Below are 14325 nucleotides of genomic sequence, written 5' to 3'. Positions count from 1 at the left end.
CCCAGAGATGGCAGCCCACCAGGCTCCCCCGTCCCTGGGATTCTCTAGGGACGAACACTGGAGTGGGTTGCCATTTCCTTCTCCAATGTATGAAAGTGAAAAGTGAAAGGGAAGTCGCTCAGTCGTGTCTGACTCCTAGCGACCCCATGGACTGCAGCCTACCAGGCTCCTCCGTCCATGGGATTTTTCAGGCAAGAGTACTGGAGTGGGGTGCCATTGCCTTCTCTGGAAAGGAGCTTAAAGACCTTCTTTTTGTAGCATTAGGAAAAGGTTTTTAAAAATTGTTTCTTTATTCAACAATACCCAAGCCCTGGAAGCTTCCTCCTTGATCCTGTTTACCATTTCTTCAACTTCCCATGGATCCTTTCTGTAGCCCTTCAAAAGATGGCAATCAAAACTGAATTTTGTCCTCTAAGACTGAATGTATTTTACTCTTTCAGTTGTCAAGGACAGAAATTCATCTCACACTATTTAAAAGGGAAATTTAAGGTAAGAATACTGAGGAGACACTCATAAAGACAGAAGTGCAGCAAGCCATGGACACAAGCAGAGTTGAGGATTCCTAAGGCCCTTCCTTTCTCTTCCCAGGACTTTTCTTGTAGGTCAGCCACCATTCATGGCCAGGTGGCTTTCTCTACATGCTAGAAAACACAGCTATTGACCATTTCCGGGCTTCATGTTAGAGCTTCAGTCATCTGGACAGAGATTCACTTCCTTTCTCAATCAGTACCAGTTCTCCAATGCCAAGATGTCAACAGATGGTTGACATGCAGCAACTACAGATGGAAGGCAGGACTCGGTTAGTCTAACCTGGTGCTCTGGCTGTACCTGTGTGAGGCGGGGAAGGGGGCTTTCAACAAAGGACCACTGGGAAGGGAATACCTTACATGGCGACAGTATGGAGATGACTAGGCCAAACATCAACAGAAAGGCATCCCAACCTTACACTTCAGGTCACTGCTGAGATGGTCTAACATTAGGCTTTCTCTTAAACAAACTATATTTCTTCTTTACACTGTTTGAATGTCTTTTGTATCAAAAAAGGAGGACATTAAAAAATCTTATTTATATGAAACCTAGATGACAAGTAAGGTTGCAAAGATTTATTTCCTGAAATTTTGTAGGAAACAGGCCAATAGCCTAATGATTTAGGTGTGATTTCAGCCTAACAGTTTTAAGTATTTTTCTTTGCTTCTCATTTTCAGGAAGATATCCTTCTCTTTTGAGGTCCAAGGAAGAAAAGTCTATTTGCAATTTCTAACAGTATTTTAGTTCAGTCATGCACTGATTTCAAACTAAAATGACATTCATTTTATAATTTTAAAAATCATATACATATATTGTTATGTGTAGATGGAACAATGTCCAGCGTAAATCATGTATTAGGGCACAAAAAAAGTCTTAATAAATTTAAGGAGACAGAATTCACATCAGCCATCTTTTCCAACCATAATGGTGTGAAACTAGATATCAATTACAAGAAGAAAGCAGGATAATCCACAAATACATGGAATTAAGCATCATGCTATTCAATAACCAATGGGTCAAAAAAGAAATCAGAAGAAAAATTAAAGTTACTTGGGAAGGATAAAAATACAACATACCAAAACTTATGGAATGCAATAAAAAAGCTCTAAGAGTGAAGTTCCAGTGGTAAATGCCTAATTGAGAAATAAGAAAAATCTCAAACACATTCACTTACACTTATAGAAAGTAGAAAAACAAGAACAAATGAAGCCCAAAGTTAGCAGAAAGAGGAAATAACAAAGGTCAGAACAGAAATAAATAGACTAAAAAGACAATAAAGAAAAGATCAATGAAACTAAGACCTGGTTTTTTGAAGATAAACAAAAAGATGATGCTGTTAAAGTGCTGCACTCAATATGCCAACAAATTTGGAAAACTAAGCAGTGACCACAGGACTGGAAAAAGTCAGTTCTCAGTCCAATCCCAAAGAAAGGCAATGACAAAGAATGCTCAAACTATAGACGATTGAGCTCATTTCACATGCTAGCAGGGTAATGTTCAAAATCCTTCAAGCTAGGCTTCAACAGTATGTGAACCCACAACTTCCAGATGTACAAGCTGGGTTTTAAAAAGGCAGAGGAACCAAAGATCAAACTGCCAACATACACTAGATCATAGAGAAAGCAAGGGAATTCCAGAAAAACATCTACTTCTGCTTCATTGACTATGCTAAAGCCTTTGGACTTCCCTCATAGCTCAGTCGGTAAAGAATCTGCTGCAATGCAGGAGACCCAGGTTCGATTCCTGGGTTGGGAAGATCCCCTGGAGAAGAAAATGGCAACCCATTCCAGTATTCTTGCCTGGAGAATCCCATGGACACAGGAGCCTGGTGGGCTACAGTCCATGGGGTCACAAGAGTTGGAGACAACTTAGCAACTAAACCACAAAGGCTTTGACTGTGTGGAACATAACAAACTGTGGAAAATTCTTCAAGAGATGGGAATACCAGACCACCTTACCTGTCTCCTGAGAAACCTGTATGCAGGTCAGGAAGCAACAGTTAGAACTGGACATGGAACAATGGCCTGGTTCCAAATTGGGAAAGGAGTATGTCAAGGCTGTTTATTGTCACCCTACTTATTTAACTTATATGCAGAGTACATCATGCAAAATGCCAGGCTGGATGAAGCACAAGCTGGAATCAGGATTGCTGGGAGAAATATCGACAATCTCAGATATGCAAATGATACCACTCTAATGGCAGAAAGCAAAGAGGAACTAAAGAGCCTCTTGATGAGGGTGAAAGAGGAGAGTGAAAAGGCTGGCTTAAAATTCAACATTCAAAAAACTGAGATCATGGCATCTGGTCCCATCACTTCATGGCAAATAGAAGGGGTAAAAGTGAAGCAGTGACAGATTTTAATTTATTGGGCTCCAAAATCACTGCAGATGGTGACTGCAGCCATGAAATTAAAAGATGCTTACTCCTTGGAAGAAAAGCTATGACAAACCTAGACAGCATACTAAAAAGCAGAGATATTACTTTGCCAACAAAGGTCCATATAGTCAAAACTCTGGTTTTTCCAATAGTCATGAACGAAGTGAGAGTTGGACCATAAAGAAGGCTGAAAACTGAAGAATTGATGCTTTTGAACTGTGGTGTTGGAGAAGACTCTCCAGAATCCCTTGGGCTGCAAGGAGAGCAAACTAGTCAATCCTAAAGGAAATAAACCCTGAATATTCACCGAAAGGACTGGTGCTAAAAGTGAAGCTCCAATTCTTTGGGCACCTGATGCGAAGAGCCGACTCATTGGAAAAGACCCTGATGCTGGGAAAGACTGAAGGCAAAAGCAGAAGGGGGAGGCAGAGGATGAGATGGTTAGATGGCATCACTGACTCAATGGACTAAGCAAACTCCAAGAGATGGTGAAGGACAGGGAAGCCTGGCATGCTGCAGTCCATGGGGTCCCAGAGTTGGATACAACTTAGCGACTGAACAACAATATAAACCTACAGTATGGCAATGATGAATACACATTCACTCATAATGGGCCTCATCACGAAGTTTAATTGCCAAAATCTGCCATAAGCAAACAACTGCATATGTTTCCTCACAGCATTCCTGAGCCCTGCTAGTTCAATTGACTTTGTGGTCGAATGGGAAGATTCCTGGTCACACTGCTGCATATTGAAATACAGATTTAGCTCTCCAATTCAAGAGTAGAGAAGCACTGTATTTATTTGATATTTTACCTATCATATTATAGCTTGTATACATTCTAAATAAAAATGTGACAATGTTGATGTAGTGGGCTGTACAGATGAGAGACCCCCAAAACTATACCTTAACAATGGTGAAGAATTGCATGTACTTTTCAACAATGTTTATTATGAAGCTTTTCAAATATATAAAAAATACTGAAAGAACAGTAGAAGAAACACCCTAGATACAATGATTTTGTCTTGCTTCCTTTATCTCCATTGTACAGATTCATTTTATGTGTGTATAATGTTTTATCATTTATCTATATGTATACACATATGTATGAGAATACGTATATATAGTAAAATCTATACACAGCTCTTCGCTGAACCACTTGAAAGCAGTTTGTGGCTTTTTAAACAGTTTATCCCTAAATATCTCAGCCTGCTAGGACTAATTTATGTAAATCCCATGTATGGTGGCTGAGATGTTCACATGTATCAAGCAAGCATCCTGCATTCTTGACTCAGGCAGGAAGGTGCTTTGCTGTGGTCTGCAGAGAGACCCCTGAAGTTGGGAAGCCCTTTGAATCCTTGCTGGGCCACTTATTAGCTCTGTGGCCTGAGGCAAGTGTCCTACTAGCTCTGGTGACGATGGCAGTGGTGGTGATAATGAAAATGATACAACAGCTTAGCAAATACTTAATAGACCTCCCTGTGCACCAGGGTTTACTATCCTAGGTTCTTTCCTAGGGGTGACGTCACCAAGATGGCAACACAGGTCATGCCTGACTTTGCCCCGCTCCTAACAAGGAGAGAGTCCCTTGGGCAGCAAGGGAGATCAAACCAATCAATCCTAAAGGAAATCAACCCTGAATGCTCACTGGAAGGACTGATGCTGAAGCTCCAATACTTTGGCCACCTGATGCGAAGAGCTGACTCATTGGAAAAGACCCTGATGCTGGGAAAGACTGAAGGCAAAAGGAGAAGGGGATGACAGAGGATGAGATGGTTAGATGGCATCACTGACTCAATGGACATGAGTTTGAGCAAACTCAGGGAGATAGTGATGGACCAGAGAAGCCTGCCATGCTATAGTCCACGTGGTCGCAAAGAGTCGGAGACGACTTAGTGACTGAACAACAACTAGAAGAAGGACAGTTAATTGTTCATGAACAAAGCAGCACTGAGGAAATTCTAGGACACACTGGGGGTGCTTCAGCTTCACCCCACCACCAGAGACCAAGACAGGCTGCACTGGAAGGCTAAGAAGAGCAGCTACACGCTGTCAGCCTTGCCTCTCCCCCAGGTCAGCCCACCACTCCATGGGCCCCAAAGTCCCCCAGTGGGAACCGAGAGCCAGCTGGGACATCCACCCCCAGCATGGTGGGTCACCCCCCAGCCCCAGCATGGTGGGTCACTTTGTGGGTGCCCCAACTCTGATCATGCCTCATGAGGATCGCAGGGAAACCTGTGGGGTTTGAATCTGGGAATCTGACTGCGATGGAAAAGGTGGGAGGGGCTCACAACAACCAGCGCCAGCACCTTGGCAGCCTGAGTTCCTACCTGCCGCCCCCAAGCAGTGATCCCAACCAGCGGCGCAGTCTGAGCAGGGAAGTCAGCGGGGTGCAGGTCTGTCTGACTTGGGACCTCAAGTGAAGAACCTTGGCAGCTCTGTAACCAGGTCTGTCTCTCCCCCTCCACCCTGAGCCTTAACCCACCTACTGCTGAGCTTTAACTCCTGGACCTGCCAACCAGAGAGCCAGGTGGGAACACTTTGAAGCCGTGAAGCCCAGCATCGCTGAGCAAAGAGGCCAGCAGGCAGAGCTGATCATTGGTGCAGCAAAGCCAGCAGCATGGCTCAGCCCAGGAACTTGGGGTATGGTGGGGGGGTGGGAAGGGGTGAGTCAAGACCACCAACAAAGAGCCTTGCCAGACTGGGAAGTGGTTCTCTGCTCCTCCCAGGCAGAAGAGATGGTTCACAGCACAGATTACTTCTGGCCTTGCCCAACCAGAAACCTTCCAGAACACCTGGAAAGCTGCGTGCAGAGAGCTTTCCTGCTCTGTCCAGGAAAGTGAAAATGTTATTCGCTTAGTCCTGTCTGACTCTTTGCAACCTCATGAGCTGTACTCCACCAGGCTCCTCTGTCCATGTGGATTCTCCAGGCAAGAATATTGGAGTGGGTTGCCATTCCCTTCTCCAGGGGACCTTCCCAACCCAGAGATTGAACCCAGGTCCCCTGCATTCCAGGCAGATTCTTGACCATCTGAGCCACTGAGAAGTGCAGCTAATTCATAGCTCTGCCTGCTGCTGAGGGAACTTTGGGCTCTTCCTGACCAAGAAGCAGGGCCTGAGCACCTGGGAGACAGCGTGGACCAGCATCACTCGAGCAGAGGGCCTCGCCAGAAGCTCCGCCGGTCTGCAGAGACAAGCCAGTGACTCCGTTGGAGCAGTTTGGTACACAAATATGCCTGGTTAGCTCCCTAAACCAGCAATCTTCAACCTTTTTGGCACCTGGGACAGGTTTTATGGAAGACAATTTTACCATGGACTGGGGGGTTTCAGGATGATTTAAGCAATTACATTTATTGTCTACTTCATTTCTATTATAACATCAGCTCCACCTGAGATGATCAGGCATTAGACCCTGGAGGTTAGGGACCCCTGTTTTGAGGTGTTCTGCATCCTGACTCTGCACCCCTACCCCTCAAGCAGAGAAGCTAACCTGTAGCCCTGCCCAGTGCCAAATGCAGCCTCCAGCTCTGCTAACCAGGACACCTAAACAGAGCTCCCAGGAATCTCAGTAGTTCACCCTGGCAGCCCTGGTTCCAACAGCATTTGAGTGGACAACCCAGCCAGCATCTCTGCATCTGAAGCAAGCTCCAGCTGTCCAGGGAGCTTAGTGAAGAAGTCTGTCTGGTTTGATTCCCAAAGAGCCTCACTGTCCCTGGAGACTGTTCTGCATGCAGCCTCAACCATGCAGGGAAGGTCATTTATTGCCATACCCAGACTGAATCCAGCCTCCAGCCTGTGAACCTAACCAGAGCTCCTGAGAATCTGTGTAGCCCATCTTGCAACTCCAATTACAGCAGTACTGAGTGGAGAACCTGGCCAGTGGCCCAGCCCATCAGGAGGCTAGGATGCTGGCCCATCAGGCCAGGGAAGCTGCCCAATTTGATCTGCAAACAAGAGCCTTGCCAGCCCTGGGCCCTGTATGGGGCCCTGCCTGGGCAGGGACACTAACTCATAGCTCCACCCACGGCTGCATACAGCTATCAGCCTACCCGCCCAGGGGACCTAATCAGAAACAAGAAGCTATGTACAGCCCTGGTTTAAGTACCACATGAACAGATTCCCTGTCTGCAGAGAAGAACCAATGGCCCAGTCTGGTCAGGATCTTCAGCGCATTCAGTGCACAGTCTAGCTTGATTTGGGTCCCCAAACAATGAGCAGTGCAGTGCCTTGGGCCCTGCTCTGCTGCCTCCCCTGGGCAGGGAAGCCAATTCACAGCCCAGCTGACTACAGAATATAACACCTAGTCCCCACCGTCTAGAGAGGCCAGGTAACCATGGAGCCCATCCTATAGTCTCTCTGGGCAGGGAACCAAACCAGCAGTCCCATGCACTATTCTCAGCCACTGGTATGCCTCCCTCTCCATGACCTCAAAGCCTGGGCGGGAGCCTTGTCCGAAATAGACACTGATAGCAAGCCCTACCTGCCCAAGTATCTTACCAGCCAACATGTCCAGAACACTAAGCTGAGCAAACTAGTAAAGAACTGCCCCTTCCAAAGTGAGCCTGCAATGTTCTAGAAAACACTCAAATGCATAGATACCAATGTATCAAGGGTCAAAAAAAAAAAAAATCAGGTAAATATGAATCACTAAAAGAAACTAATAAAACTCTAATAACTAACCCCAGAAATGGAGATCTATGAAGAGCTGGATAAAAATTCAGAATAACCCTCTTAAAGAAGTTTAATGAACTCCAGGAACACTCAGAGAACTATGTGAAATTAGGAAAACAATGCATGAAAAACAAGAAGTTCAACAAAGAAACAGAAGGCTTAAAACAGAAATCCTGGAGCTGAAATATATGATGACTGAATAACTCATAGAGAGCTTCAAAAATGGTCTCAACAATGCAAGAAAAAAAAATCAATGAACTAGCAGACAGGATATCTGAAATTACCGAGTCAAAGGAGCAAAAATAAAAACAAACGAAAAATAGTGAAGAAAGCCTATTGGACTAGTGGAACACAATAAAAGGAAATGGTATCTACATTATGAGAATTCCTGAAGGACAGTAAGATAGGGACAGAAAGTATGCTTAAAATATAACGGCTGAAAACTTCCCAAACCTATGAAGATAAATAGACATGCAGATCCATGAAGCCTAAAGGACCCCAGATAGGTTGAACCTGAATAGACAGCGCTGAGACACATTATAATTAAAATGTCAAAAGACAAAGAATTATGGAAGCAACAAGAGAGAAGAAACACATTACATACAAAGTTACTCCCACAGACTTCTGGTGGGTTTCTCAACAGAAAAAAATTTTTTATTAATTTATTTTATCGTTCTCTTTTTTTAGTTTCAAACCCTTTTGTTGAGGACTGACTTTCAATAGACCGCAGTGAGGGAGCTGCTCTGCGAGGTATGAAACCCCGATCCAGAAGCAGGTTGTCTACGAATGGTTTAGCACCAGCTTCCCCAAGAACGTGCGGTGCGTGACGGGCAAGGGGGCGGCCACCTTTCCAGCCACACCCCATGTCCCAGGAGGAAGGGCTCTCCACACTGAACCCCGGCTCCATTATGCAGCTGGGTGCACCACACCGCTACCTGAGGGATGCGGGCCTCAACAGAAAAGTTTTAAGGCGAGGAGAAAATGGGATGATATATTCAAAATATTGAAAGAAAAAGTGTCAACCAATAATTCTGTACCCAGCACAACTTTCCTTCAAAATGAAGGAGAGATAAAGACTTTACCAAACAAATAAATGCTTGTATAAGGAAAATCAACTAACCCCACTTTACAAGAAATGCTAAAGGGAGTTATTTGAGTGGAAGTGAAAGGATGCCATTTAACATTATTAAAGCATAAGAAGGTAGTGTGAAATTCACTGGTAATGGTGAATATATAGGCAAACTCAGTAATATGGTAATGGTGGTGTGTAATTCATTTACACCTCTAATTTAAAAGTTAAAAATGTGAGTAAAAATTATGACTACAATGATCTGTTATGAGATAAACAAGATAAAAATATGTAATGTGTAACATCAAAACCTAAAATGTAAGGAGAGAAGTAAAAGTGCAAAATTTTTAGGAATGCTATTAAAGTTAACTTGGTATCAGTTTAAAATAGGGTGTTAATTCTAAGATAGTTTATATAAGCCTCATGGTAGCCACAAGGGAAAAACTTGTGGTAATTACACAAAGGAATATGATAAAGAAGGCATGCTAATACCAAAAAGTATCAAAACACAAAAAAGACTGCAGAATAAGAAGGAACAATGGATCTAAAAATCAGCCAGAAAACAATGAACAAAATGGCACTATTAAGTCCTTAAGTATCAATAATTACTCTAAGCATAAATGGATTGCATTTTCTGGTCAAAAGACAAAGAATGGATTAAAAAAAACACAAGGTCCAATGATACTACTAGATACTACCTACTAGAGACTGAGTTTAGCTTTAAAAATAGATACAGACTTTCAGAAAAGGATAAAGATATTTAAAGCAAATGGTAACAAAAAAAAAAAAAAGAAAGAAACCAGGAGCAGCTATGTTTATATTAGACAAAATAGAACTTTAAAAGAAAATACAAGGCAGGTCATTATCTAATAACAAAGAGGTCAACCCTTCTAAAAGACACAGCAGTTTCAAAATTTCTGCTCCCAGTATTGGAGCACATAAATATGTAAAGCAAAACTAACATGGCAAAAGAAGAAATAAACAATAAATAACAGTTGAAATGGTACCTCATAGTGGTTTTGATTTGCATTTCTCTGATAATGAGTGATGTTGAGCATCTTTTCATGTGTTTGTTAGCCATCTGGATGTCTTCTTTGGAGAAATGTCTATTTAGTTCTTTGGCCCATTTTTTGATTGGGTCGTTTATTTTTCTGGAGTTGAGCTGTAGGAGTTGCTTGAATATTCTCGAGATTAGTTGTTTGTCAGTTGCTTCATTTGCTATTATCTTCTCCCATTCTGAAGGCTGTCTTTTCACCTTGCTCATAGTTTCCTTTGATGTGCAGAAGCTTTTAAGGTTAATTAGGTCCCATTTGTTTATTTTTGCTTTTATTTCCAATATTCTGGGAGGTGGGTCATAGAGGATCCTACTGTGATGTATGTCAGAGAGTGTTTTGCCTATGTTCTCCTCTAGGAGTTTTATAGTTTCTGGTCTTACGTTTAGATCTTTAATCCATTTTGAGTTTATTTTTGTGTATGGTGTTAGAAAGTGTTGTAGTTTCATTCTTTTACAAGTGGTTGACCAGATTTCCCAGCACCACTTGTTAAAGAGATTGTCTTTAATCCATTGTATATTCTGGCCTCCTTTGTCAAAGATAAGGTGTCCATATGTGCGTGGATTTATCTCTGGGCTTTCTATTTTGTTCCATTGATCTATATTTCTGTCTTTGTGCCAGTACCATACTGTCTTGATAACCGTGGCTTTGTAGTAGAGCCTGAAGTCAGGTAGGTTGATTCCTCCAGTTCCATTCTTCTTTCTCAAGATCGCTTTGGCTATTCGAGGTTTTTTGTATTTCCATACAAATTGTGAAATTATTTGTTCTAGCTCTGTGAAGAATACTGTTGGTAGCTTGATAGGGATTGCATTGAATCTATAGATTGCTTTGGGTAGTATACTCATTTTCTGTAGCTTGATTCTTCCAATCCATGAACATGGTATATTTCTCCATCTGTTAGTGTCCTCTTTGATTTCTTTCACCAGTGTTTTATAGTTTTCTATATATAGGTCTTTAGTTTCTTTAGGTAGATATATTCCTAAGTATTTTATTCTTTCCATTGCAATGGTGAATGGAATTGTTTCCTTAATTTCTCTTTCTGTTTTCTCATTATTAGTGTATAGGAATGCAAGGGATTTCTGTGTGTTGATTTTATATCCTGCAACTTTACTATAGTCATTGATTAGTTCTAGCAATTTTCTGGTGGAGTCTTTAGGGTTATTATCAGAGACATGCAAATCAAAACCACTATGAGGTACCATTTCACACCAGTCAGAATGGCTGCGATCCAAAAGTCTACAAGTGATAAATGCTGGAGAGGGTGTGGAGAAAAGGGAACCCTCTTACACTGTTGGTGGGAATGCAAACTAGTACAGCCACTATGGAGAACAGTATGGAGATTCCTTAAAAAACTGGAAATAGCACTGCCTTATGATCTAGCAATCCCACTGCTGGGCATACACACTGAGGAAACCAGAAGGGAAAGAGACACGTGTACCCCAATGTTCATCGCAGCACTGTTTATAATAGCCAGGACATGGAAGCAACCTAGATGTCCATCAGCAGATGAATGGATAAGAAAGCTGTGGTACATATACACAATGGAGTATTACTCAGCCATTAAAAAGAATACATTTGAATCAGTTCTAATGAGGTGGATGAAACTGGAGCCTATTATACAGAGTGAAGTAAGCCAGAAAGAAAAACACCAATACAGTATACTAATGCATATATATGGAATTTAGAAAGATGGTAACAATAACCCTGTGTATGAGACAGCAAAAGAGACACTGATGTATAGAACAGTCTTATGGACTCTGTGGGAGAGGGAGAGGGTGGGAAGATTTGGGAGAATGGCATTGAAACATGTAAAATATCATGTATGAAACGAGTTGCCAGTCCAGGTTCGATGCACGATACTGGATGCTTGGGGCTGGTGCACTGGGACGACCCAGAGGGATGGAATGGGGAGGGAGGAGGGAGGAGGGTTCAGGATGAGGAACACATGTATACCTGTGGCGGATTCATTTTGATATTTGGCAAAACTAATACAATTACGTTAAGTTTAAAAATAAAATAAAAAATAAAAAAATAAAAAAGTTGGTAAAAGTGAAAAAAAAAAAAAGAAAAAAAAAAAAACAGTTGAATTTTTTGGTAAAACACTCTCAACAGTGGATAGATCATTCAGACAGAGAATCAACAAGTAAACAGCAAATTTGAACGCCACGATAACTATGCAGACCTAACAGACATGTACAGAACACTCTAACCAACAACAGCAGAGCACACATTCTTCTTAAATGCACATGGAACATTATCTAAGATAACGGCCGTATGTTAGGCCATAAAATAAGTCTTAGCAAATTCAAGAAAACTGAAATCATACCAAGTATCTTCTCTGACCACAATGGCATGAAGTTAGAAATCAGTGACAGGAGGAAAACTGGAAAAACCACAAACACATAGAAATTAAACAACACTCTTCTGAAATATCAATGGGTCAAATAATAAAGAAGAAACTGAAAAGTACCTTTAGGTGAATGAAAATGAAAACAACATATTAAAACTTATGGGATACAGAAAAAGCAGTTGTAAGAGGAAAGTTCATAATGATAAAAAAAAAAACAAAACACCTACATAAGCAACAAGAAACATGTCAAATAAACAACCTAAATCTATGCCTCAAGGAATTAGAAAAAAGACTAACCCCAGTTTAGCCAAAGGAAGGTAGTAATAAAGATCAGAACAGAAATAGAGAACAGGAAAACAACAGAAAACAGTAACCAAATTAAGTGTTGGTTATTTGAAAATATAAACAAAATTGACAAAACTTGAGCTAAACAAACCAGGGAAAAAATAGAGAACCCAAATTTAAAAGTTATAAATGAAAGAGGAGACATTATAACTAATATCACAGAAATACAAAGGATTATAAGAAGATGCTATAAAAAAGTAAGTGCCAACAAACCATACAATTTAGAAGAAATGGAAAAATTGTTAGAAACATACAACCTATCAAGAATGAATCATAAAGAAATAGAAAATCTGAACAGACTAATTACTGGGAGGCAGATTAACTCAGTAATCAAAAATCTCCCAACAAAGAAAACCCCAGAATCAGACGGCTTCACTGATGTATTTTAACAAACATTTAAAGAATTAAATCCTTCTCAACCTCTTCCAAAAAAAAGTGAAAAGGGAACACTCTTAAATTCATTTTATAAGGACAGTATTACCCTGACACCAAAGCCAGAAAAAGACACAAGAAAACTACAAGCCATATCCGTAATGAATATTGATGTAGACATCTCAATAAAACAGTGGCAAACCAAATTCAGTAGTATATTAAAAGGATCATTCACAATGATCAAGTAACATTGTCCCACAATACAAGGATGGTTCAATACATGCAAGTCAATCAATATGATATATCACATTAATAGAATGAAAGAAAAAAAATCAAATGATAATCTCAATAGATGCAGAAAAAGCATTTGACAGAATTCAACATCTATTTATGTTAAAAATTCTTAACAAATTAGATACAGAGGGAACATACCTCATGATACTAAAGGCCTCATATAACATGCCACAGCTAACGTCATACTCATTGGTGGAAGGCTGAAAACCTTTCCTCTAAGACTGGAAACAAGACCATGGTGCCCACTCTCACCACTCCTATTCCACACAGCATGGACTCTTAGAACAATCAAGCAAGAAAAAGATAAAAGGCATCAACACTGGAAAGGAAGAAGTAAAATGATCTCTATTTGCAAATATATAAAAAGTTGTGAAAACTTCACCAAAAAAACTGTTAGAGCTAACCAATGAATTCAGAAAAGTTGGAAGATTAAAAATTAACATATAAAAATCAGTTTTTCTATAAACTACTAGTAATTTATCTGAATAGGAAATAAAATGATTTCATTCGCAATAGAATCAAAAAGGATACAATACTCAGTAATAAATTTAACTGAAGAAGTGTAAGTTCTCTGCACTGAAAACTGCAAGACATTGATAAAAGAAACTGAAGATTCAAGGCACAAATGAATGGAAAGGTATCCTATATGTTCATGGATTAGAAAAACTATTATTGTTAAAACTATTCATAACCCAAAGACATGTATAGATTCAATCCAATCCCTATTAAGATCCCAATGGCATTTTTCCCCCCAAAGAAATAGAAGAAACCATTCTAACATCTATATGGGACCACAAAAGACCCAGAATACCCAAAGCAATCCTGAGAAAGAATAACAGATCTGGGGACATCACATTTCTTGATTTCAAGCTGTATTATAAAGCTATAGTAATCAAAATAGTACGGTACTGGCATAAAAATACATGCATAGACGAGTGGGACATACTTGACAGCCCAGAAATAAATCCTTGCATATATATAGTCAGGCTTCCCTGGTGGCTCAGCGGTAAAGAATCTGCCTGCAATGCAGGAGATGAGGGTTTGATTCCTGGGTTGGGAAGAGCCCCTGGAGGAGGTCATGGCAACCCACTCCAGTATTCCTGCCTGGAGAATCCCATGGACAGAGGAGGATGGCGGGCTATAGTCCATGGGGTCGCAAAGAGTCAGAAACCGCTGAAGCAACTGAGCATGCATGCATACACATAGACACAGTCAACTAATAACTGACAAGAGAGGAATGCTGTATGTGTGTGTGTGTGTGTGTGTG

The 14325-nt window shown here is 41.0% G+C and overlaps 1 protein-coding gene across 2 annotated transcripts in view; it reads right to left on the bottom strand.

The window, feature by feature from the left end:
* The window catches only part of FAM124A (family with sequence similarity 124 member A), a 124322-nt gene that overhangs the window by 49674 nt on the left and 60323 nt on the right, over nucleotides 1–14325 (bottom strand). The gene's annotated exons all lie outside the window — the stretch shown is intronic.

Source organism: Bubalus kerabau, chromosome 12 (genome assembly GCF_029407905.1).
Source record: "Bubalus kerabau isolate K-KA32 ecotype Philippines breed swamp buffalo chromosome 12, PCC_UOA_SB_1v2, whole genome shotgun sequence".
NCBI lineage: Eukaryota > Metazoa > Chordata > Mammalia > Artiodactyla > Bovidae > Bubalus > Bubalus kerabau.
This window is presented reverse-complemented; position numbering and strand designations above follow the sequence as displayed.